The sequence below is a fragment of the Ambystoma mexicanum genome, chromosome 4p, assembly GCF_040938575.1.
Source record: "Ambystoma mexicanum isolate Mex_15411 chromosome 4p, UKY_AmexF1_1, whole genome shotgun sequence".
Lineage (NCBI taxonomy): Eukaryota > Metazoa > Chordata > Amphibia > Caudata > Ambystomatidae > Ambystoma > Ambystoma mexicanum.
The window spans coordinates 527993116-528020199 of NC_090927.1; positions in this window are offsets into that span (position 1 = coordinate 527993116).

Below are 27084 nucleotides of genomic sequence, written 5' to 3' on the forward strand. Positions count from 1 at the left end.
AAAATACCACCATAGCACAATACCACAAAATACCACAAAAGATCTCCTACAGATTGCACCAGGCCAATTTTTGGTCATTTGCATGGCGGAATGCAAATGTGTGGGGCAAAAGGCGGCATACCGGTGTGTATGCCACCTTTTTCCCTGCACATTTGCACTCCGCAATAGAAGTGAGTAAATGATGCCTTCCATGCACGCATGGTAGCCATTGTTTACAATTACAATTAAACACTGGATTTAAAGTGGAGCCGTTTGCCTGTTTTATGCTGCCACATAAAGCCAGGGGGCTCCATTGGGATCCCAGCATTTGCGTTGGCATGAAAATGCATGTCGACATGAATGCTGGGTCATTTGTAAGGCATAGAGGGAGTGAGGTGGTGGAAACATAAGTTGTGTTCCGCCCCCCCACCATACAAATTCATTAAAATGTGCCATTGCATGAATGAAAGGCATAAAAGCCTTATGCAATTCCCGTTACACTACTTATTAAAATGGCTCCATAGTGTTTTGAAGCAAGATGAAAAAACTCCAAAATAGCAACTCAAAACCACAGAATGAGTTTCACTCTGGTGGCAGTTCATCAAGATGAAAAACAGTTTATAGATTAATTTTATGTGGGGGGTATAATTGATTTAATACAGGGTACACCATGGTTTTTTAAGCCAACAAAATACAACTCATTCCAAGGAGGACGGAATGGACCAACTTTTATTGGTCTATTACTTGAATCAAAGAAGTGACCCCTGCTGGGTAGGGTCTTTCACAAACCTGAGTCACGAATACCGTGTGGATTCACCTTTTCAAACCAGGATAGTTGCTTACCTGAAAAGTCCTATGGGATTTCTCCCACAACAGAGTCTTCCAAAAAGTTGTTGGACCATCAGCTATACAGATCTATTGGTTGCCTTCTCTTCTGGGGAAACCTTTAGTTTCTCCCACTCCCACTTTTAAGATTAAGATTTTATTGATTTGGTACCTTAGAATAATGTCCTTTTGTGGTAAATGATAAGGCCAAATAAAAAGACAAGTCCTTTTGCATGACCTTCTCGGGTGTTAAGTGACTACTGCGCAGTGATCTATTTAAGTGTGCATTCAAATTGGTGCATCTTGCCCAATCACACTACCATGGAATTATTTTTGTAAGAAACCTGTCCAAAACATATTGTTTATTATTGCAAAATCTCTTGCATGACTGGAATTTTAAATATGCAGATATGCTGTCCTTATATAATGCTTCTTGCTCTTCAATACAAAAATGAAACATCATATTTCTTTGAGTCTTTGCACCTCCATGCCTCAGTTCAATGTCTCTGCTAAAAACAGGCATTGTCTGTTAACTGAACGCTGCACCGTGCTCAAATCTGCTCTTCTAGCTTGGACACTGTGGCAAGTGATGCTGTCAAATGTAATTCAGCACACATTCTCCGATTTAACAAGGACACCGGAGCTGACTCTTGTGTGTGCATGCACATATAACTGAAAAGGGTACATGACATCAGCATCATGAAGAACTTTTTTGTGTATCCTTTAACACTATCACCTTATCGCTCTTAGAAAAAGGGTTACAGAAATCTGTTGGAACATTATGTTGTGATATAATCAGGCACTTTACTCATGTAACTTTGAAACACTAATTACAATATATTTGTAGTAGATATCTTTGGAAATGAATCTGGGATGTAGGCATAGGGTGTCATTACAGGGTTCCCAGTATCCTGCCGGTAATTCTGGTATGATATGATATGATATGGCATTTGTAACGCGCCTATACACAGGTGTTTCAAGGCGCGACGAGGCAGGGAGGGGAGGAACAAGGGGAGACAGACAACGATCCTACTAGGCCAGGTGTCATTCAGATCGCGCAAGTGCAGGGGTGGGGGAGGGGGAAAAGTGCAAGGGGAAGGGGAGGGGGGGAAGTGCAGTACAAGGTAAGTGGCGTAAAGTAATAAATAAATAGGGCCAGCTGGTGGCAAGTGCAAGGTAAGTGCAGAACAAGTGCTGGGAAAGGGGGGGGGCTGTAGGGATACAGAGACAGTCCCGCAGTGCAGAGGGGTTCCAGGGCATCAGTGCAAGTGGAGAGTGGCTGGGCCCAGGACCGAGGCCGTTAAGAGTGGTCCAGTTGCAGAATCAGTGCAGTTTCAGTGAAGAATATTAGCTGTTCAGCAGGGGAGAGGGAGAGAGAAAGCAGAAGCAAAGAGGAAGGTTTTGAGGTGCTTCCGGAACCGGAGATGGTTCTTCTCAAGTTTCAGGGAGGCAGGAAGGTTGTTCCAGAGGGAGGCCCCTGCCGCGGAGAGAGATCTACCCCCAGCTCGTTGCTTCGAGAAGCGGCTGACCCTGAGGGAGTTGGAGGCGGATGAGCGAAGGGCTCGGGAAGGAAGATATTTGGGAAGAGAGAGTTGAAGGTATTTAGGACCCAGGCCCCAGAAGGCCTTGTGGACAATGCAGAGGGTTTTGAACTTTATCCTCGCAGCCACTGGGAGCAAGTGTAGAGATTTCAGTCCTGGAGAGATACGGTCCCTGGGCTTGAGGCCAAGGACAAGTCTCGCAGTTCTGTTCTGGATGAGTTGCACAGGGCGGAGAGTGGAGGCAGGCAGATTAAGATAGAGGCTGTTACAGTAATCCAGCTTCGAGAGAACCAGGGCTCGGGAGACAGTGAGCTTCTGGGGGAAGGAGAGGAAGAGAAGAATACCTCTGAGGAGGTGCAGCTGGTAGTGTGACTTCTTAGCGACATCAGAAATATGAGGAGAGAAGGAGAGTGTGGAGTCGAAGATGACCCCAAGGTTTTTTGCATTGCAGGTAGGAGCAGGGAGGGGGCCAAGGGAGGCAGGCCAGAGAGCTGCAGGGAAGGAGGGAGTGGGTGTACCGATGAGTAGAATCTCAGTCTTACTGGCATTAAGGCAGAGGTCATTGGCGGCACACCATTCCTGGATAGCAGACAGACAGTCAGAGATGAGGGAAGGAGAGGGGGAGGCTGAGGGTAGCCTGAAAATGAGCTGGGTATCGTCCGCATAGCACTGGAAATTAGGGCAGAGAGCGGCGATGCGGTGGGCAAGGAGTGCCAGATACTGGTTGAACAGCCAGGGAGAGAGATTAGATCCCTGGGGGACACCACAGGTGGAGAAAAAGATGTCGGAGAGGAAGGACCCCAGTTGGACCTGGGAGGGTCGATTTGAAAGGAAAGAGGTCAGCCACGCCAGAGCCTGACCAGTGATACCAAGGTTTTCACAGAGACGGTTGAGCAGGATGGCATGGTTGACAGTGTCAAAGGCAGAGGAGAGATCGAGCAGAATGAGAACACACGGAGTGTTGGAATCGAGGTTCAAGAGCAGGTCTTCACGGATGTTCAGGAGAGCAGTCCCGGCAAAGATGCCTTACCGTCTCCACCATCTGATATACTGGTGTTACCGGGATATTAGAGGTGGCAGAGTGATGGTAAGTTTCCATTACCATGGAGTCCTATAGGACTCCATGGAATGGGATTTACTGAAGCACTGGCACCTTTAGTAATGGTGCCAGAGATTCAGGCAATCCCATTACCATGGAGTCCCATAGGACTCCCTGGAATGGGATTTACTGACTCACTGGTACCGTTAGTAATGGTGCCAGAGATTCAGGTTTTTGTTTGCCGGCAGGGACCTGTACTCCCGGAAGGTCAGGCCTGCCTGGAAATCTGTGACCACCCAGCAGAAAACTTGAAATGTGCTGGTCCGGTAAAACTGCCGGGGCCAGAATTACCAGCATTTTTAGCAACATTTGTACCGGACCGGCACACTTGTAATTAGGATTATAGTGTTTTGTTGAATGTCACATTGCTATTAAAGACCCAACTTCTTCTGTTGGAAAACACTTCAATATTATGCTAGCCTGCATTGTTATATATTTGCACGGGCACATTCAAACGCACCTGCTAAAAAATGATTCTGATTGGAGAAGATGGCCAGCAGCCACAGTACTGGAATAGTATGCCAGAGGACGGGGGGCATTCACATCAACAATACTACAAATTAGCAGAGTATCTAGGGCCCACCCGAAACCTTCCCCCGGCAATAACAGAAGACTCAGCCATGGGGAAAGTATACAGCCTTTTTTGCTCCAATAGACAGGGATCATACAGGAAACAACAAAATCTCCAGCAATCTTTTGTATCGCGATGACATGAAAACCTTAACACCACCCCCAAAAACCTATGGGGACCCCCTATTGGTTAGCTCGGGCATACTACTTATGGAACCCATATACATCTGGATTCCCACTGGCAGGTGGCTTTGCCTAAAACTTCCCAACAAAACTCTCTATTTCTTTGTTGCAGGGTCACACGAAGACCATTGGCTTGTGCAACATTCTACACCACCCCATCATCTAAGCATGTGGATTGGGGGGAGCGAGTTCCCCCAGGCCTGGGACGCTGTTCTGTTTCAAGGTAATGAGAAAGACTATGTGTCCCCATTGTGGCCTCTCGTCTGATCACCTAGCCTGAGATCTTGTCTGCTTCGCTGGGAACAGCTCCCCTTCTCATCAGTAGTGAATAGCTATTGTCCAACTGTACTGGGTCATGTGTGCAAGAACCACAAAACTGAGCTTTTCTGTCTTCAATTATGAGGAGGTTATTATGTATTTCACAGATGGCTCACCATTTATGGAATCCGGAATTTTTCACCGACCCTTGTCCTTGGCTGCGACCACTGTCTCTGTGCTTCGTGACATGCCATTATTTATATGGCCTGCTTCGAAAGAGAAATACATTTATTCAGAATTGAATCCCTTAAGGTTGAAGGTACAGAAATGGAGATGCTTCACTGGTGATATCATCTTTAAATGGAAGGCAGATACGACTGGCCTAGAGCTATTTTGTAATTGGGTTATCAACAGGAACTGCACATCAAATTCACCGTCAGTTAGAGTTCAGAAGCATATCATTTCCTGGATCTCAATATTTCACACCAGAATGGAGTCTTACAGTGCAACCTTTTTAGAAAACAAATGGACTGCAATACTCTTTTGTGCTATAATAGCTTTCACCCATTTATGTTAAAACAGAACCTTCCCTATGGGCAATTGCTAAGTATACAGAGAAACTGTTCATCTTTGAATGACTACCAAATGCACACAACCTCCCTCACACAAAGATTGAAGGCCATGGGCTACCCAAAGAAACTATTTAGTGATTTTTTAAAAAAAGAGACAGATTTACACCACAAGAAGCACTACTAACCCCAAGGCTGAGCACAGAGGATAACATAGAAAAACATGATTTGCGTTACGGCCTACAATCCAAGTACTTCCAAATTAAGGGCAATTGTGATAAGGTTTTGGATGGCCCTTAAAAGGTCAAAGAATTAGAAGGAAAATTTAATACATGCCAGTCTCAGAAGAGAAATCCCAAAAGTACTCTATGGAACCTGAGGCAGATAACAGGGTGCCACTCATGCGGTACCTGCAAAGTATGCAGATTTACACATAAAATAACATCTTTTCCTGTGCAGGAGCGACAGTGGGAATTAAAACAAGTTACAAACTGCAAAACACTGACCACCATATATTGTATTCAGTGCCCTTGTGGTAAGAAATATGTGGGGTAGACCAGCTGATCTACATATAAAAGAAATTGGGAACATTTGTTGCGCATTGGATGTAGAAAGCACACCAGCGGACTGAATGAGGAGTTGATTTTTCCATAAACAAGAGCAGTGTGCAACTATGGGCCCGTCTCCAGCAATGATGCTCAGAGCAGATGGATTGCAGATTTTTCAATTGTGGTAAAAGCACCCTGATCAAAATGAACAGATCCCCGTACATAAACCAGTGCCTGGCCCCCATGCCCCACCCCAACTCCGAGCCCCTGCTCTCCCTAATTGGAAAACTGCCAAAATACTTACACAAAGGGCCAGGGAGGCACTCTAGATACAACATTTCAACTGTATCATTTGAAGTGCAATTGTATCCCGGTAACAATAGATCGGGAACCCTGAATTGACATTAGACCTGTGTAATTACTTACCGAACGGCAGCTAGGAGTAGATGCCACAGGAGTAATTAATGTATTTCTCAAAATGAGTGCACTTTCTAATGACAGTGAACCAAAGAAGGAAAAGAAGACAATGGGACCAAGTCAAGGTCGAGCACCAGACTACTCAACTTGGACTGGAGGGATAATTAATGGGAAGCCAGGGGGACCACATTTCCCCAAAGAACAGGAAACAGAACGAAAAGAAATGTATGGACCTATGGGCAGGTCGAGCCACAAACCATACGACTCAAATTAGAGAAATAAAATATGGGATGCCCGGGTGACCAATCCCGGACAATCTTGTGACATGAATTTGAGCAATCAGCAAAATATCTTTGCATCCATGACAAAGAGCATGGCTGCTACACAATCCCTGTCGAAAATAGGAGAAAGAGGAGAAATGTTAATAGACCTTGCTCATGAAACTAAATAGAAATCTCTGGAGTGATTGTCTCCTACTACTCTATGGGTAGGACCTAAGGATGGACAACACCCACCAAGATTGTGCATGCAAGAGGAAGAAACACTACGAAACACACATGCCAAAATATTTTTGCATACACCCCACAGATCAAGAGAAGCAATTTGGAGTGAATAAGTTTCACCGGGAAGTGACAACAGGCACAAACAAACATTGCAAGCAGGGGGTAAGCACAATTTGATCTATCTGCCACCTCTGAATACACCACCTTAGTAAAACTTTCAGCAACACCACTCTAATGGCTAGCAAGATGAATTTAAGCGCTTTTTGGTTTTCTGCAAAGTGTTCTGCTTAGGAATTTGAATATCTGAGCACTGAGACCGCACATGTATGCCCACAAGAGAAACAAGAAGATGCCCAGCTTAATGCAAGGCAAGTAGCTAACTAAACAAGTATGGAGATGCAGCTTGGAACTGGATGTAAATAATGTATATGGTATTTCTAAATCGAAGAGGAGGTGCTTACACACCTTTTTTATTTTATGTTTTCAGGATCAGGTGTTTACAGTATGAGGTCCTGAAGAAGGTGGTTGACTTTCTACCCACTGAAACGTCAGGCTAGTGCAGGGGAGTCAGTTGGATGCCCCAAAAAACATTGTTCTATCATAGGAGGAATTTAACTTTTTTCTGAGACGTAGACCTTGTTTTACAGAATGCTTGTATAGTGGATTGTGTGTATAGAAACACTTGGTTGTGTAGCAGGCACACAAACACTTGGGAATTAACTTTCTATATTGTTTAATTAAATGTATTGGAGGAAGATTGATGTTGAGTTTATGTTTGTCCTGTTTTCAAGAATAGATAATATGCTGCTGAATAATTCTCGGAATAATTGAATCATCAGCATAGATATCTATAAGAGTAATAGACATGAGATAAAATAAGAGAATATTGCAAAAAAGAAAAAGTAAAACTATATACCAATACATATTAAAATTGGTCTTTGAACACTGATTTCCACTAACCTTGGTTTATCATGAATTGAAGCAAGAAATATAAGTAAAAACGAATAAAACAAAAATAATGTTAGGAATGCCTTAGTAAAACTAGTTATTTTTTTATTTTTTTTATTGCTGTTTGGTTAACAACTAACCTTTAACAACCTTACAAAAACAGTACAGTACAAAAAAAGAAACAATTCAAACTTACAATTCAATAAAAGTTACAATTCAGAATAAAAGGTTAATAAAAAAGAAAATGAACATACAGTAATTAATCATAGTTTCTTAGTTTCATAAATTCATGGTATAGGTGCTGAAACCTCTTTTAAAAAGTGAATTGCGGCAGTCAACCAGTTATTGCAACTATAGGAATTCATAAAGAGTTGCCACAATCTCTCAATCGAGACCTGGTGATGGTTTCTAAAGAGATTCCCAAAGTAAAACATGCTCCTCCCCTCCAGTGCTCTACAATGAAGTAGAATGTGTCCGAGGGTTTCCATCTCATCTGTTGAGGAGCAAATTGGCACAACGTCAAGGGCCTGTGAACTTTATTTCTAGCTCTCAAATTTCATTAGTCTGGAGCAGGTTTAGGCGCAACCTCATCACCATAATTAATCATAGTTTCATAAACTCATTTTGTAGGTGTTAAAACTTCTTTTTAAAAGATCATTGCGGCAGTCATCCAGTTATTGCAAACATAGCAATTCACAATGAGTTGCCACACTCTCTCAATCGAGACCTGGTGATGGTTTTGAAAGAGATGGGACAGAATTGAATGGAGGATAGGCCCAACTCATAGCGGATAACAGCTGCTGGAAGATGATAAGGTAATTGCTGAACGTTCCTCCAAAAAGGCCCTCCAATGTTCACAGTCCCAAAAAATAGGTAGACCCAGGCTCTCACCCCCATAAGTTATGGTAGGCATGACCTTCATCTTTTAAAACTTGAGCACTGGACCCAAGCAGAAGTGTCCAAATGTGCGATTAACAGCACAAGCTTGGGTGCAAGCATTAGCATTTTGGAGGGGATAATAAGGTCGGGACTCAGTTCTAAGTAGCTCAAACAATCTACAGCCCAAATACCAAAAGTTCAACACTCGTTTCCAGGAATAGACCGCTAACATTCCAATGGAATGTTTTATACTTTAATTTCATTTCAAGTACGAATGTGAATTTCTGGGATTTACTAATGTTAATGCTTAAGTGATTTAATTCTCCATAGGCTGCCAAAGCATCCAGTTTGGGCTGTAATCCTATCGGGGAGTAATCGAACAAGACAAGATCATCTGCATACTACAAATAATCCAGACTGCGATTAGCCAAACTTGGGGAAAAAACTACGAATGCTCTTAAAAATCTCAGCAAGGTCCGACAGAAAGAGGCTAAAAAGTAACGGGGCCAGGGCACAGCCCTGCTTGAGATCACGCATGGTAGCAATAGATGCAGAAAGTTTGCCCTGGGCATTAAGGCAGACTCTGATGGAAGTGTTAGAGTGTAAAGCTACAAGGATCCCAAGCAGGTATTTGGGGGATCCCCAGTCTCTAAGTTTGGACCATAAGTGATCCCTATCAACACTATTGAATGTCATAGAGAAGTCGATGAACGCCATGTAAAGTGGTTTTGACTTCACCATGGCTTCCTTTTTCAGTAGGCCCCAGGATGAAAATGTTGGCATTAGTACCTATACCCTTCCTGAAACCCATCTGCAGCGGATCTAATCTACCTGTGCCAGAGGCCCAGTCAGTCAGCTCCCTCAAAAAAATGCAGCCGTACATGTTTGCAGGAGTGTCTAAAAGCGCAATGAGCCTATAGTTAGACGGGAGAGATCTTTGGCCCTTTTTGTAGATAAGGACAATGATGGAATGAGCCCACAATTTCGGCATACTGTCTGGGGAAATAATTTGTTTGAACATTGTGCCCAAGATGTACACCCACAAATGGGGGTCATCTTTTACCACCGCATTGGACAGACCATCCGGGCTTGGTGCTATGGATCTCTTACTTCGAGTAATTATTGAAACAATGAGCTCCTCTGAGCAATCCAAGCACCATGGACCAGAAGGAGCATACTAGTTAGTGAAATGCTCGATACACTCTTGTTCCCCAACAGTTAACTCTCTGGCATCCTCTTCTGTATATATGTGCAAACTAATTAGAGCAGGCAAACAATTTCTATCCACAAACAGCTGTCTAATTCTCTCCAGAGCTCTCATACTTTCCAAATTGGACTACTGTAATGCCCTATACATTGATGCAAGCAAACACATCATCCAAAAAATACAGGTACTCCAGAACAATGCTCTGAGAGCAGCACTAAATATAAAAAGAAAGGAACATATCTCCTCCACCAGGAGAAAATACAAATGGCTATCTACTTTTGACAAAATTCGACTCAAAATTGCCACCCTCACCCATAAATGTCTAAATAATAAAGCACTGTCTTACTTAACTGATAGGATTATCAGAAAAACTTCCCACAGACCGACCAGATCAGTCAATTCCAACCGTCTCCTTGTCCCACGCTTTAAACTCTCTACCATTGGGGGATATAGCTTCCCAGTAAAGGCATCTCAACTGTGGAACTCATTGCCTCCTCTCCTAAGAGAACACCAAACCAATTTCAGACAGAACATGAGTGACTGGCTGAAAGAAAAGGACAAGTAAATCAACAGGCCATAGTGGCCTTCACTATTAGATGCCAGTGTAAATAATTTTGCTATACTATGTACATGATGTTTCATGCTCTTTCTCACTGTATATTTCTCAGTATATTGACTCCTATTACTTTGCAATTAGTCCTGCATGTAAATTGCGTTATCTTATATGATCCTCAATGTATATCTTGTACCTTTGTAACAAAGCTGAACATATTCTTAAGCCTTGCGCCCTGATACCCTTGGGTCCGGTGCGCACTATAAATAAATAAACAAACAAACAAACATTAAGCAAAGCTCACAAATGTGAAGGCACAATATTATTAATTATTTGCCAAAAGAAGGTAACAGATGCATCATTTGGCAAAATGTTTTATCTGTGAAACCGAGCCAATGTCTGTATTTTAGCTTCAGAACCCTGCATTGGTCAACATCAAAGCGTGTGCAGAGGCATAGTGCATGCCTCAGGTCCTTTTTCTTCGACTGGATCACAAGGTCATAGACATGAATCCTCAGTGCGTTAACTCGGTATTTGGGGGAAGGCATCATTACGTATACTTCATCCAGGATGTCTCTAAATGGGTCAGTTTGCAGAGCCATCTCAAGTTTGTTTGGTGGCAAAAGGCAGAGAAGGGCTGCATACAACTTCTCCATGCTGACCATATTTCAACACACCCTGTTTTTACCAGTGGAAGCCACTAAGTGCTTGTCACAAATAAGTCTACTCTCTTCCAGCTTGAGTACCTTCCAATCTAGAGACAAAGGGTAATGGCCACTAATTTCAGTTTGATTAACTGTCAAACCTTACAGAAAAGCTGTTCACTCAGAAATTTGAATGGCTCTCCCTCTCCTTTCCTTTTCACTTTGCTAGGCAGTATTACACTTTGGAGAATATATTTAATGAGGAATTTAATATATTTCCATGGAAGAGGTACTGAGGCTTTGAATAAAGGAAAATCAAGGGGACAAGGAAATCAGCTGCTAAAGAAATCAATCACAATTTAAAATGAAGAAGAGACAAGCTGTTGGTATAGAAAACTGCAAAAAAGTGTTATTTCTAGAAGGAAATGAAAAAATATTAGAAACCTAAATTTAAATCTAAATATCTAGTCTTCTCTAGACATGTGTAAGGTATTCAATCAGTGAAAAACTGAAAATGATTAACTGTTGAATGGAAAATTGCAAAAATGCCTCTTTCCAGTAAAAAAGTAAATGTAATAAGAACATTGAAATTTCAACAGGATTTCTCCTGAGACAAAAACGTAGTCTAAAATACTACTATAGTATTAGTGGGAATGTCCCCCAGCACCATGCCATTCCCCATGTTCATATCCAAGGCATGCATAAGCTTCATCCAAGCACTTCTTCACCTCCTTGTCAGCAGACTATGGCCTGACATACATAGACCAGCATACTCCAGACAGAAGGAGTTCAGGTCACCACACAACAGAATAGAATTAGAATGTTTCCCAGTTTGCCAATCATTAATCAGGTCTTCAAATGCATCAAATAAAACATCTTGACTAATCATGGTGGTGTTCCAGTAGAGGTTAACTATCAAGGTGGAGGCCATCTCTACGTACATCTCCCTGTCCCAAGGTAACTCCACTGCCTGAATAAAAGGATTCAGAGTTGCATAAGGAGTGAGCGTTACTCCAATGTAATTCCGAATACCAAACAGAAGCCCATAAATTATTCTAACCCATTATACCCAACAAAAGGGTTTCCCTTATGTAAGCGGTTGTGCTGCAGGGACTGCACTTTTCCTTCCATGTAATTGAGGCCTGTGGTTTCACGTGTATTCACTACAGTCATTCAATGGTTTACCTATGCATTCTAATATCTTCTTAAAGGTTCCTTAAACATTCCCATAGCTCCTTATGGTTAGTTGCAGTAAAGTGGTTGCATGCCAGGTCCATGTATGCTTGACTTTCTTGCATTTATGCATTTGGCTAATGAAAAGGAAAAGCTCTTGAGAGTATGTACCTGTACCTTTCCTCTATCTAAAGAAGGTGTATGCATCTTCTTCGAGTATGTGTGTGTGTGTCTGCATATCTTTGTGCAGCAATGAAAATTTGCTTCGTGGCTAATGCTGCAATGTTGTGTTGTTGCTAGTGATGTCATCATGCTGGACCTTGTCATCAGTCAACCTGATCCATCAAGGAGGCACCTATCTCTTCGAAACTGTCAACGGGATAAGGGTCATCTGAGAGAATATCTCTTTGCATATGTGGGATACACTGACACACTTGGTAATTGGCCGAACAGTGAGTTGCATCTTTCATTTCTCATTCTTCGGGCTGACATTATCATAAAGAACATGAGGGACATTCCAGAGACTCCCTCTTCAGTACAGTATGACCACTTTACTCTGTAGTGGGTGATGCTGCAGTGCACAAATGCAAATGTATGACTTGTGTTCAAAGTTTCTTCATGAAAGGGTCAAAACGTTCTTGGTGTAATCTCGCCTCTAAGTGGCAAAAGTAGCTTATGACCATTAGTATAATAATAAATGCACTCTATTTGAACTTAATCCTTTATCAGGATTTGTAGATTAGAATTCAAAGAAGAATGGGAGGTCTGTGACATACGTAGCATTAAGAAGGGAAACACAGTTTATGATCCTCAGGCAAAAGCAGCAAAGCAAACAATTGCATGCTTATATCCTTTAATAAGTGATATTTACACCAAATTGTGATTCGGCCAAACAGCGTCTATTTGAATAATTCATTGGCCAGTCATTGATCAAACCTAATAGCCTAGAGATAAAACTGTTTGTTAACACAATATTCTTTATGTAAAGAACAGGGGGCTAGAGAGGGAGTGACGTGAAACCCAGCTTCTATGGGGGATATGCTGCTGATGGGGTAGGGGTTAAAGCTGCTGAAATAGATGTTTGATGTTAGGAGAAGCTATTGGTAGACTCTTTGTTTGACTGGAAGCAGCTGCTCTAATTTCATTTTATGTGGGACTACAATTTGCTTTTGTGCTAGCAGGTACACATTTTTCTCAATGGGTAGATTGAAAGACTGAGAGCAGACTTTATTCAAGGTTTTGTAAGAAGAATGGTTTTAATCAGACCTACATATCATGCAAACATAACTGATAGTGAAATTGATTGACTGACTGACATATGTGACAAACCAGAGGGTGTTTTCACGTATAGGTCCCGGGGATGCTTTGTTCAGGTGGCGAGGGAAGGGCCATCACGCTTTGATCCCAACCCTGGGGGTGGACTAGTGAGGGAAGTTCACCTAGGCAGGTGGTCCTTGGAGACTGCAGGAGGAGTACCCTCGGGAGAGATGCAGTATTCCCACCTTTCTGGCACACTCATACTCATAAATCCCCTTAGTCTTCAAGGGATTTTCTAAAACAAGTCCCATCCTACCCCAGCACGTTCCCTTGAAGGAAAGAAGGCGAGAGCCTTATGGGAAACCTAAACCCATTTATCCACAACAATACCTATATCCTCCCCGACCTGACAACATTTCACCCAATTTTCACATAATTACCCAGGAACACTACAACTCCCATAATACCCCACCACTGCTCTTTTCTAAAACCACTGGGACGAGGAATAAGCAAATGGGATTAATGAAGATTACCCATAGGAATCTATGCACCAGGGATTCCTATGAGCAGCACCATTTTGTCCCGGTAATGAGGGCAGGCAAGATCAGGCCTCGGTTAACAATCATTCCTGTTGAGTCTCCCAGACAGTAGAAAAGACAGGGCATACAGGCACACTCTGAGTGAGCTGGGGATGCTGGAGAAAGCACGGAGACCAGGGGACCAGGAGACCAGGAAGAAAAAGCCAGAGCATAAGGAACCCTATGGGAGAAGGACTACCCCAACACTGAGCCTGTGAGTCCAGGGAAGGCTGCAGTATGGTGAGGGAGCTCTGACTCCAGGGAGCTAAACCAGGGGCAGCTGAGGCTACATGGAAGTTCTCAAGTCAGAGTTTCTCCCCCGGGCCAGACAATCAAGCCCAGTCCTCTGAGGGGCAGGTGGGAAGATGGTGACCTCAGAAAGATATTCTTTTTAAAACCCTGCAGCTCACAAAACCGCCTGGATCCCATTTGGAGACGCTGGCGAACTGGGAGCAAACAAGAATGTTGCATTTTGGGATGTGAAGTCCAAAGACATTACTTTGTGTAAATTAAAATGAGACCAAGTACTACTAAGAGAAGATACTAAGAAGTCAAGAGAACAAGACTGAACATGAGAAATGACAGCCCTGCAAACTGAATTCAGGAGTGCTACGGGGAGCCACAGAGCAGAGGGCATACCCACATATCCTTCTCAGCCCAGGGCTGCCATTCGAAGAAGCTGGTGAAGTGGTAGCAAGGGGGAACACGAGAAGCAGCAGAACTTCTGGGGCAAAGGTGAACCTACTGGAGCAGAGTGACGGTTCGAGGCACAATAAGCATGGGTAAAGGAACCCAGGAGTTCCCTGCAGGTTGTTGCCTCCAAAGAACCGTAAGAAATACGTGGAGAAGGGCAAATCCCAGACAAGAAGACTGCATTGTGTTTCAAAGGCACCTGCAATTCTGGATGAACGACAGAGTTGAAGAGGCCAGGCCAAGCCTGTGGTATTAACCTTGACTCGTGAATTAAACAGCGAAGACAGGAAGGGCATGCACACAGCGGTGAGTTGGCGAGCGAGTCGAAAGTTGGGGTGTGTTAAGGAAAGAGTGAAGTGACACCAATATATCTTACCATTGAAGGCTGCACACATGTGGATGAGACACAAAGGAAGGCAGACGTGATGAACTTTAAAACCAATTACTGTGAAGCCTGTAATACAGAGTAGCGGAGTGGTCTGACGAAAGGAAGTAGCCCACTCGAAAGTCTCAATGAAAGGTGAAATGGTTTTGTTATAAAGCCACGAAGTGAATGAACTTTAAAAAGCGCGATGATCAAGATTGACCCCAGGCAAAAGGGGAAGTGGAAAGTGAATATTGAACTCTTGTGCTTATGATATTGAACTACATAGACCAAGAAACACTGGGGCAAATAACACAAGAGTGCGAGTTGGGGCAAAGTCGAAGTGGTCCTGCAGAGATCTATAGTAAAAGCCTTGCACATTCGAAAGTCTTTGACATCAGGAAAAGTTCTGATCCCGACTGAGGGAGACCCAAAATTGTGATAAGTCAGGGGAAGGGAACCCCTAACTAATGTGAATAAAGCTTGGGTAAGGTATCCCCTACAAGTGCTGTGATTGAGAGATCTGAACCCGGCAGAGGGAGACCTATGTGAACTTTTACTTTGAGAGGTCCGAGCCTGATCGAGGGAGACCTGCATGAACATTTGGTTGAACTGTGAACCCTCTTGTTGAACTGGGAAAGCACTTTTGGAACACTTGGAAAGTGTCTTTAACATGAAAGGCCAGGCGGGGCTCGATACACGTTTTGATTTGCTATTGTTTTGAGAACCTGAGCCAGAATATGTCATCCTGTCTACGGGGACCGCCTTACTCCGTGCTGTCCAACGTGGGGAGGAGAGCTGGCTCAGCCACATTGATTCTTTATGTTTTGACACTGATTTTCCTTTACATTTGCATTTTCCTGTGCACTCATTTGTTGTAATAGTATAAGGCCAGGCGATAGGTTTGTTTAGTATAGGCCATCTTATTTTGACGGACACTAGTAGGACTGGTTTTGTTTATTATTTGATGGTAGAGCGTGCTCCCATGCTTAGAGTTAGTGCCAGATAGGAGTTTATCCAACCCTTGTGTTCAATAAACACCCTTGAACATTGCATCTCTTGTGTCCTTCTACACTTGTGATATAATGCCTCCCTTACACATAGAAACATTGTTTGTTTTACAATAACTGATATTGAAGCTAGGGCTGGGGCGAGCCTCGAAGTGCTTAACTTGAATTCTGGATCGAGCAATGTAAACATGGTTTGTTTATGCTCAAGCCATTCGAGCCTCTATAGACACTGCCCCTGAGTGAAATCAAGCTGATTCAGTAAATGTCCAGTTTGATTCATATGTGGCTTGAATCGATTCCATCCTATTTGAGCCTATGGGTCAGTAGGGTTTGTATTGGATTAAAGTGTTTTTGAATAAGTGATGTTGAATCAAGTCAGTTTACTCTTTTTCAAACCATAGGAAAATATTGATTCAAATGGTGCTGTGTCAGCCTCACCTATGAGATAATCTGAAAGCTGTAAAAATGCCTTCTATGAATAATGGTTTGCAATGAAGGCAAATGATAGAAAAAAGACAGCTTGCTGTCTGTGCACGGGATTAATAGGGCGCATTATGTGCTTGAGGGCGCAGTAAAAAATGTTGGTAATTCCACCATTGTCTCTGGTGGCAACATAATCACTGCTACTTTTACAGTACTGTCAAATTCCATGTTTGGCTTTCAAGTGGAGGATATATATGTGCTAAAGTGCCAGAGATATATCTTCTACTAAATAGTGTAGGAATTTTTAAAAAAGACTGCCACTACTGCATTTTCTCCCAAATCCCATTGAGTCCTATGGAGCATGAAAATGGAGACCACCAGCATGGTAGCATGGTTAACACAAGTGTAATCTGGCAGCAGTACTGCCAGACAAAGTGTCAGTAACGGTAAATCAGTTTAGCAGTATCATTATGGGAAATACTGACAAACTAGTAATGAGCCCCAATGGATTAGTCCCAGATTTTGGTTTTCTTTCAATTAAAAAAAGGAAACTAAAAGAAAAACAAAATAAGCATATTTCCCTAAAAGTAAATAATGTACATACAATTATCAAGGGAATTTTTTCGGTAGAGGTTGATTATGAGAAAAGATGGCCTTACATGAAGCTCACGAGGCCTAGAGGTCTGCCTCTCTCCTATATGAAAGAATAACACATACGCGCCCGTGGAGTGCTGCTTTTTACGTGCCTGTCTGGTGTGGCTTGCCGCAGCTTGTTTGAGGTTTGATGTCGATGTCTGCCCTTTGAGACCCTTGCCCCTCATGATGCCATTTTCATCACTGCAGTGCTTGAGCAGCACCTCACTGGAGTCTGAACAGATGCAGATAACGCAATGCTGCCGGGTGATCAACACTAATGCCAATACTACCTTTGAGGACATGTATGGAAACTATAATAAGGTGACAGAAGTTGCCAGTGTTTGGGAGATTGTGGTTGCAAAGATTTTAGCACTGATAGCAGTCTACATGCTCACATGTTTAAGAGAGAAGGTGTATGACACCTGGTGGTTTTTGTGCTTGGGATGTTGTCTCTGCAGTTTCTGAAGCATTATTCTTCTGCCTAGTGATGGTGTCCCAGGCAGTTCGAGGTTGGGTTGTGGACAACAGTGAAAAAACAGAGACCTATGTCTCGAGAATCAGTTAAACCTGCACTTAAAAGTGATAATTAACAAGATGATTGGTCTATTTTGTTTTACCATTGTGCACCATTGCTTTGGGCACTCTGATAGTCACACTTTGAGAAGTGAAACACGCCAAAATATGTCTGCCACAAAAGCAGAGAATCTATTTTCACTTCAGCAGCAATCAATTTCAGATGACGCAAGCAAAGAAAAGGCAGGTATGGGGGCTGTGGGAGTACACAACCGTACATTTGGGTATAATGCTGCAAGAAAAAAAGAATGAGAGAATGTCCAAGAAAAAAATGTGATACATTTTAAAAAAAATGCCCATACCCCTTAATCATTAGAGCACACACCTTTGATTGGTGATTCGACTCATTTCCTTAGAGCTTTACTCAGAAGCGTAAGCAAGCGGAAGCATATTGAAGTAGACATAAGTGGGATTGATCTGTTGAATTCTAAGTCACAGATTGAGCCAACATGCTTCTGACACCTCCATTGTTAGAAACAGTCTCCGTTTGTTTACTAATGCGTGCTCTAAAGGAAGCAAAGTAAAGTTTTTCAAGGTGCTATTACAGTACAACTGACTGGTGGAGTGAGAAACACAAGGATCATTGTTTTTCCACATTGGCAGACATTCAAACGACTTAAGTAGAATTACACTTGCGTATTATAGCTCTGCCTCACAGAAGAGTCTGTTCTCTGGAAAATTGCTCTCGCTCTCCATCGCAGAAAAGCACATGTCCAAAAAATTAAGACGGTTACCCTTACAAAAAAGCTGTTCACTCAGAAATGTGAATGGCTCTCCCTCTCCTTTCCTTTTCACTTTGCTAGGCAGTACTACACTTTGGAGAATATGTTTAATGAGGAATGTTATATCTTTCCATGGAAGAGGTACTGAGGCTTTGAAAGAAAGAAAATCAAGGGGACAAGGAAATCAGCTGCTAAAGAAATTAATCACAATTTAAAATGAAGAAGAGACAAGCTGTTGGTATAGAAACCTGCAAAAAAGGGTTATTTCTAGAAGGAAATGAAAAAATATTAGAAACCTAAATTTAAATCTAAATATCTAGTCTTCTCTAGACATGTGTAAGGTATTCAATCAGTGAAAAACTGAAAATGATTAACTGTTGAATGGAAAATTGCAAAAATGCCTCTTTCCAGTAAAAAAGAAAATGTAATAAGAACATTGAAATTAAAATGGAAGTCCCTACCACAGAACAATGGCATGCATATATATCTGTCTTCATTCAAAATAAATTAGGATGATTATAAAAGAAACAATCATAACAAATTAAATAGAAAAAGAAATCTATTTGTAGAAAACTGTTAAACAGCTCAAAGGGGAAGATGAAACAAAATGCTGCTACATTTTAAATAAGATAATAAATAAATGAACTGAAAGCAGAAAAAATCCTTCTGTAATAAATGTTCTAAACATTAGTGTACTACATGTGAAAAAAAACAATGACTACTGAATCAGCAGCTTTCTGACTGAGCATTGGCTCAATGAACTAGATCCTGATTTATTTTCTTTCATACTAAAATAAAGTACACCGAAAGCAAAACGAAATTAAAGATTTTTCTTAAAATAGAAGGATTGCACTGCAAACATGTACTAGAGGTTTACAAGTAGGTATTGATTTTGAGTAAGGATGACTTTGGAATGAAGTGTGAAAGGGCCAGAGATCTGTCTCTGTGCTCTCCCTGCAATAGAATTGCTCAGGCAGGAAGTGGTGGCCCCATAGCATCATTTCCTTATCCCAGAAAACATTACTATAGAGTTTTATTTGGGAGAGTTGATCCATCAAATACTCTTACCTATATCAGTGGCCCAAATTCCAGTTCAAGGTTTTTGAAACATTTTGAGCATTAGATCCACATTCTTTGAATCCCTCGACAAAAGGTTAACCTCTGTTGAATCTAAATGGAGTCAATGAGCCCATTCCTAATTGAAACAGACAATTGCATTTTAAATATTTTTCAATAACGTGTACACACAATGTTATGCATTTTTACATGCCCACTGCTTTACTAAGCAGAGCTGGATAGAAGGAGCTACATTGGTAGCAGAAAAAACAAAATCGTATATATCAAATGTATTTGTTAAAAATGCATGTTTCCATAACCTTTAGGAAAAAAAGATGTGTGATAGAATAATACTTCATTGTGTCATTAGGCAAAATATCAGATAGACATGTGTGGGGAATTGGAAAATTAAATAATTTCGAATGAAAAATATCAATGAAGCAAACAATGGAGACAAGGGGTGGTTTTAAGGATTGTTTAACACACAAGAGCAAAATGAAGTATTTTTAAATGAAAAATAAAATGTTATGAAGACAATCAAGATGTATTTCATATTTTAAAGTTAATCCTTCACTTACATTTTTTTCCATGTTCAGATTTGACTACCAAAAAATGGTTGATGGTTATAGGTGGTTTCAGATGTTTCTAGATGGATCAAGATCTTAACAAGAGCAAACAGAACCTTTTCGTATCTGACACTGGACGATTTATGTTTGGTAAAAGGCTAGTTTAGATGTCTAGATCAAACTATCTATCATAGGGGTCATAATTACTCTGCAAGCTTAACTAGATCTTAAGTATGAATTCATAAAATACATGTCAGCTTCCCTTGACCTATACTGACGACCATCCCAGCCAAGTAGCCATAAGCATGTGTGTGGTGCCTGCATGCTGGAAAAAGAAGGCACTCTACAGAACCTTAAACCGTCAGTGTTGGAGCCCTGTATGGCGTCCTTATTACTCTGGATTCAGTGCCGGCACAGGTATGAAGCATGTCATGATGTCAACATTTCTGACTGCACTTCACTTGGTTTTCCTACCACTTGAACACCAATATAAAATGGAGTTCAGTGACATCCAACCCTAGCTTGAAATCAGGAAGGAATATTTCCTTGCCAGTCTCTCCCCCTCACAGAATGAATCATCACTAAAAAGCAGATTGTCCCACGAGCCACACTAAAGCCACTGAACTTTCCCCTTTCTATGACTGAACAGGGCTGTACATCATCTATCTGAGAAAAGGTGTTGGACAATGTTATGCTTTTAATTTTACACGTTTTTTTGCTAATCTAGTAAGGGTGGTTCTTTTATTTATGGTGCTGCTGAGAGAATTTGTTTCAGTCATCGGGCTATTGTAGTGCTTAGAAATTGCCATGCCACTTTTCGCTATAAAACAGAACACATTGCACTGTTATAGCAAAGAAGAACACCCTTTGAGATTAATTTGTTCAGTATTTCAATGTCAATGATGTGGCTGTATTGGAACCAAGGGGGGCCCCGGAGGGAACGCGAAGCGTCTCCCCCCGGGGAAGTTTTTGGCGCTGCACACGGCCAGCGAGTGGCCGTGGGGGCAGAGCGCCCCCTGGGGTATTTAAGGGGCCAGGGAAGGTTAGGGAGGCAGGTGACGGTTGGACTTGGCGATTGTCAAGTCCTGTTGCCTGCTCCCGAGCCTTCCCTGGTAGTAGCTGGGCCTTCAGGCGGGCGAGATAGTAAGGTGAGGTAGGGGAGTGTGGGAAGAGCGGGCGGTTAGGTGTTTAAAAAAAAAAAAAAAGTAAGAAGTATAGTGCAGTTGTGTGTGCACATTTATAGGAAGGGTGCCGTAGATAAGGCACCCCTCGCTTCTTACCGTGGGTCCCCGTATCTCCGGGTTGCATCGCGGGGGCATTGCAGGAGGTTGGGGGGCTGTAGGGCTCCGGGGTGCCGTTAAGGAGTGTCGGCGTGTCACGCTTCCTCCGTTCGTGTGTCGGCAGGGTGGGGGGTCAGGGAGGGATTGAGCGTGGGTTAGCGTCTTTTTCCCGCAGCTCCGCTGTGTATCTCCCGGCTTTGGCGACGAGTGTGGGTGCAGTGTCAGCGCCGTTCAGAAAGGGGGCAGTGCAGCTCCGTTAAAGGGGCAGTGTTTGTTTTCCCTGGGAAGGGTGCGGTGCTGCTTGTGCACGCCAGGTGGCAGTGTGCCTGGGCATTTCTACAGCACTAGTTGGTGCCCGTGCTGGTGGTTCTGGGCTCTCTTTGTTGGGGAGCTTATCAAGGTAGAAGGATGGGGGTGGTTACAAGGGTAAAAACATTTTTATTAAGGTTTCTAAAAAAAATTAAAAAAAATAAAACTAAATAAATAATAGATATTAAAAAAAATATATAATAATTATAATAAATACTTCAAAAAAATAAAAAAATAAAATAAAAAATAAATAGATACATAATTAAGGAAATACATATTCTGTCTGGGTTTCATAGTACCAGTAGGTTATTATTGTTTAATTTTACGCTGTGCAAAGTTAGCAGTGTTGGCATTTTTGGTATAGGTCCACGGGTAGGTCTTGGCTCGGGGGCTTAGTTAGCTAGCCTGACTGGGAATACCCTTGGTGCACAACTAGATTGTTGGGCACAATGGTGGGGCGGGGAGCTGGCAAGGAGGGATTGGTCGATGCCAGAGCACTGAGGCAGGCCCTGGCAATAATTAGCAGGGCATCTAGGGCCCAGTTGGAGGGGGCGGTGGGCGAGGTCACGAGTGAGGGGGAGACAAGTGGGGTTAGGCCGCAGCGCAGAGCGGCAGCCGGTGGGGCTCTCGCGGCAGTGGTGGCTTACACCCCCGCGGCGGGGAGAGGGGAGGTGTGGGAATCCAGGGGCATGAAGATGAGGAGGGAGATAGACAGGAGGGCGTCTGGGGAAGAGATGATTTCGGGTGGGCAGTCATGTGGGGAGGGAATGAAGGATAGCACTAAGGAAGCAGGGAGTGCTCAAAGGGAGCGGGCTCGAGGGAATAACGGCGGGGCTAGGGATGGGGCACAGAAGGGGGTACAAGGGCAGCGGGGAAGAGGGGGGAAATACCTGCGTAAGAGTGTGGGTGGAAGAAGGAGGGAGAGGTCCCCATCAATTGAGGTGGATAGGGTGGGGTGCGGAATGGCCCCCCCAGGTAGGAGGAGTGAGGGTTTAGGGGGCTGCTCAGCCCCCGCTGGTCAGGTGGAGGTAGAGGGTTTGGGAACGGCCCCTCCTCGGTCACCGTACAGAGAGCCTAGAGGGTTCAGCACGGCCCCTAGCAATGAGGACCCCAGGGCGGAGGTCAGAGCGCCTCGCCCGAGTGAAGAGGACCAGGCAGGGGTTTCCACGGCCCCACCGAGAAGACGTCAAAGGAGTGGCGGGGTGGACACCCCAGGCTCGCAGGAAGGAGATCAACTCGTCTGGGGCACGAGCTTGCAGACACAATGGTATTGGATGGGTGATGAAGTTGGTTTTGAGGATTATGTGGGGCAGTGGGAGGGGGAAGGTTATTGGGAGGTGGGGGAAAGGGGGGAGGAGAGAAGATATTGGGGGTGGGATCTGGAAAGGCAGGTGCAGGGGAGTCGGGGGGTAGGAGGGCGGGGGAACTGTTGGCTGGGTGAGTCTGCTGACATGTTTTGTCCCCGCAGTAGGAGCCCTCTAAGAAAAGAGATGAAGAGCATTGGTGTGGACGCCAGACTGCAGACGGCCAGTGTGGAAAGAGGTGAGCGGGAAAGGGAATGGTCTTCTGCATGGCAGAGAGGGGTCACAAGAAGGGGGACGGGAAATGAGGGGTCTGGTTTGCAAGGGGTAAGGAAGGAAGTTGGTGTGCAGGCCATTGGAGCCTTGGGGGTTGAGAAGAGCATTTGCTCAGTGGAGATTCAAACGGACAAGGTGGTGGAGCCATTGGGGCTCGAGGTGCAAGGGGGAAAAGAAAAGGATGTTGAAGGGAAAGGAAAGGGGACAAAACTGCCATACATGGGGATAACAAAACCGTTGGGGGCGCACTTGATGGCGGCTACCAGGGAGAAGATTCAGGCGGGGGAATTTGTAGATGTTTTTAAATTGCTCCATAGGGAAGTGACAGCTAAGGAGGGGTCTAAAGAAGAGGAGAGGGAACTGGCTGCGTGACCAAGGGTACCGGTGACCATTGAGAATTGGACGTCGGCATTTATCATTTATGCCAGTGTTTATTGTGAAAAATTTCCTGAGAGGTGTGTGGCCCTACTTAAATATATGGACGTAATTAGGAAGGCTTTCACGATTTTCGGGGGATTTGCCTGGGTAAGGTATGATGAGGAATTCAGAGCGAGGATGGCGGAGGACAGTCAGGCGGTCTGGGGGGAGATAGATATGGATCTTTGGCTGCAATGGATGGCCCCAACGAGGCCTACCCCGACATTGCACACTGCAAGTGGGCTGCCGGTGCCCTTCCTGCCCTTTCTTGGTCGTCCCGCCCATGACAGGGCAGGGGGAGGGGGCAGAGGGCAGTTCTCAGCAGCATGTTGGGCGTTTAATAAGGATGGCTGCACAAGGACCCTGTGCATGTTCAGGCATGAGTGTAGCAAGTGTGGAGGAAAACACCCTCTCACTGAATGTTTCCTAAAGGGGGACAGGGGGAGGGGGAGAGGTTCGGGCAGAGGGGTTGTGGGGAAAAGCTTGTATGCCAATTAAAGTGGGGGTTCTGCAGAAATGGTTGCAATTCTATCCAGAAGGGAAGGGGCGAAGATTGTGAGTGAGGGGTTTAGTGAGGGTTTCAGATTGGGTTACCAGGGCCGAAGGGTGCGCCGGTGGGCTGAAAATCTGAAGTCAGCCAAAGAAAATGTTGAAGTGGTAAGGCAAAAATTGAGCAAGGAAATAGCGGCGGGAAGGATCGTAGGGCCATTTGATGACCTGCCGGGTGACTTGGTTATATCCCCACTGGGGATGGTGCCCAAAAAAGGTCCGGGGGAGTTTTGTTTAATACACCATTTGTCTTGGCCGGAGGGCATGTCAGTGAATGATTTCATTGCCCCAGGAGAGTGTGGGGTTGTATATGCAAATGTTGACCAGGCAGTGGAGCTGATAAGGAAGGGAGGGCGAGGGGCCTTCATGGCCAAGTGTGACATCAAGGCAGCGTTCAGGTTATTGCCGGTGCACCCGGAGGATTTTTGGTTGTTAGGTTTGCAGTTTGAGGACCGCATATACATAGACAAAGCCTTGCCAATGGGGTGCGCAATTTCCTGTGCGCTGTTTGAGCGATTCAGCTCTTTCCTACAGTGGGTTTTCTCATTTAACTCGGGTTGGGAGAGGGTGCTGCACTGTTTATTAGCAGGGCAGATAGTGAGGGGGAATGCAAGGGAATGCTGAAGTTGTTTCAGGAGCTAACGGAGGAGTTGGGTGTGCCGTTAGCAGAAGACAAAACGGAAGGGCCTGCAGGGGTGTTGACATTTCTGGGAATTGAACTGGACTCAGTGGCTATGACCTCACGCTTGCCGCACGACAAGGTGAGCAAACTGGTGGTGTTGCTGGAAAGGGCGGTGGGGGCCAAGAAAATAACGCTGGTGGACATGCAGAGATTGGTAGGGCATCTGAATTTCGTATGCAAGGTGGTGGCCCCAGGGCAGACGTTTTGTAGGAACATGGCGAGGGCTATGGCGGGAGGTAAGTGTCCGCATCACCGGATAAGAGTATCGGGGTCAGTGAGGTAGGACTGCAGAATTTGGCTGTGTTTTTTGGAGAAGTTTAATGGGGTGTCGATGTAGATGCAGGGGGACCCTGGGACATGGGAAGTGCAGATATTTTCGGACGCAGCAGGAGCGGGGGGTTTTGGAGTATTTTGGGGGGGGGGAAATGGTGTGCGGAGAAATGGCCTGATCGGTGGTTGAAGGAGGGAAGGAGTATAGCATTCCTGGAATCTTTCCCATTACTGGTGGCATTGGAGTTGTGGGGGAAGGATTTGCAGGATAGGAAAGTGAATTTCAATGTGGACAATGAATGCGTGGTCCATGTGGTAAACAGGCAATTAGCGAGGGATCAGAGGGTGGCAAGACTCATGAGGGAGTTTGTGCTGCGTTGTATGGAATTGAATGTGGTGTTTAAGGCAACACATGTGCCAGGGAAGGAAATTGGCATCGCTGATGCATTATATCGTTTTCAATGGCAGAGATTCCGTGGATTGGCTCCAGATGCGGATCAGGAGGGGCAGCAGATTCCGGAGGAGCTGTGGAAGATAGGAGGATGAGAGCGCTGGCTTTGGTGGAGGGTTCATTGGCCGGGGCGTCTAGGGAGTCTTACAGGATGGCCTGGGAGGATTTCATTGGGGGGGAGCGCGTAGTTGGAAGGGCAGATGGGATGTGAAAGAGAGGAGGAGGGATGATGTCATGAATTTCCTCCTGAGGTGCATGGACAGGGGCTGGTCAAGAGCAACTATAGCGGGGAAGTTAGCAGGAATTGCTTTTTACGGGAAATGGTTTTGGGGTTTCCAGCCGAGTGGGGGGGAAATGGCGAGTAGGATGTTGGAAGGATGGGCAAGAGAGACTAAGAGGGACAAGGACAGGAGGAGGCCAATATCGGCGGAGTTGCTACAAAGGTTGGTTAAGGTAGTAGGGGGAGTTTGCTGGTCGGTATGGGAGGGGGAGCTGTTTGCGACCTGTTTTACATGGTTGTTTTTTGGGGCTTTTCGGGTTTCGGAGCTGGTGGGGGGAAAAGGGGGGTCTGGGGGATTGCAGTGGGAGGATGTGCAAGTTACAGAATTGGGTTTGGACATCAGGATTAATAAGTCTAAAACAGGTCAGAAGGGGAAGGGTTCCTGGGTTTTGTTGGGGCTGGGGAGCAAGGATTTATGCCCAGTGCGAGCAGGCAGACTGTGGAAGGAGCGGTGTGGGGGGAAGACAGGCTTGGTGTTTAAACATGAGGATGGGTCGCCGGTTTCAGCGGCACAAGTTTTGGGGGTATTGCGGAAGGCTCTGCGGAAGGTAGGAGAAAACGGCGAGGATTTTGGTACACATTCATTCAGGACGGGCGCAGCATCAGAGGGTAATAGGTTGGGTTTCACGGAGGATAAGGTGAAAAGTTTGGGGCGTTGGAGGTCTGGGAGATACAAGGGGTATGTCAGGGAATTTTCATAAAGGGGAATTTTAAAGAAGGGGGTAAAAGTGGGCTGACAACAGCGTGGGGGTTGTATGTATTGTGTTGGTAATTTTGTAATTTCTTTTTCAGATGCTGTGCGAAAGGAGGGGGAGTTGGCGCAAGTGTGGATTGTTGGCCATTCAATTGTTAAATGGGCGGGGAAGGAAGCGGAGAAAGGGGTTATGGGCAGGCAGCTGGGGTGTAGCTATAAGGATGTGGTGGTAATATGGCAAGGGTTAGGGGGCCTGCACTGGGACCAGTTGCTGCCTATGCTGGAGGGGATGCGGGAACGCTACGGGGCGCCGGAGGTGTTGATTATTCACGCTGGGGAGAATGACCTGGTTAGGGATACGGGGGTGGCCCTGCTAAGGAAAATGAAAAGGGATTTAGTTTGGGTGCGGGAAATGTGGCCTTAAGCAGAGGTGTTGTGGACTGAGTTGTTTATGCGCAGAGTGTGGAGGGGGGAGAGGAGCGAGTGAGCGTAGAGAGGGCTAGAAAGGGGATTTTTGTGCCTCCGTGGCAGTGCAGGTGATGGATAATAAGGAAATAGTGTATGAGGGCTTTATGATTTTTAGGGAACAACCACTATTTGGCAGACCTGTGCTCTTGGCTGGGAGATTGGGTAAAGAGTTGGAAGTAAAGGTATGTTGTTGGGGGGGGTGGGGCAGAAAGAACACCTTGGCGGAGGGTTTTTCTGGTGCCGGGGGCATGGCCCCTTTTGATGTGGGGGGAGGGAAGAACAATGGGGGAATGACACGGGAAAGGATGGGGTGGTGCTGTTTGCACAAGGGGG